This window comes from Mandrillus leucophaeus, unplaced genomic scaffold, assembly GCF_000951045.1.
Source record: "Mandrillus leucophaeus isolate KB7577 unplaced genomic scaffold, Mleu.le_1.0 Scaffold32, whole genome shotgun sequence".
NCBI classification, from domain to species: Eukaryota; Metazoa; Chordata; class Mammalia; order Primates; family Cercopithecidae; genus Mandrillus; species Mandrillus leucophaeus.
The window spans coordinates 2213939-2214377 of record NW_012103365.1 but is presented as its reverse complement, the minus strand read 5'-3'; positions in this window follow the sequence as shown (position 1 = coordinate 2214377).

Sequence of the window (439 nt, the reverse complement as noted above, 5' to 3'; positions counted from 1 at the left end):
TAAGGGAGGTAGGTGGGAGTCAGGGATGATAGCTAAAGTGTACAGGGTTTCTTATTTTTTCTTTTTTTTTTCTTGAGACAGAGTCTCCTTCTGTCACCCAGGATGGAGTTCAGTGGAGTGATCATGGCTCACCACAGCCTCAACTTCTTGGGCTCAGATGATCCTCCCACCTCAGCCTCCTGAGTAGCTAGGACTATAGGCACATGCCATCTAAACAGGTCTTTTTTTTTTTTTTTTTTCCAGAGATCAGATCTCACTTTGCTCCCCAGGCTATCCTGGGGTCAAGTGATCCACCCGCCTCTGCTTCCCAAAGTGCTGGGATTACAGGTGTGAGCCACCGCACCTGGTCCCAGGATTTCTTTTTGAGGCGATGACTATGTTCTACAATCGACTCTGGTGACAGTTTGGTTGCACGTATCTGTGAATGTAATAAAATCTA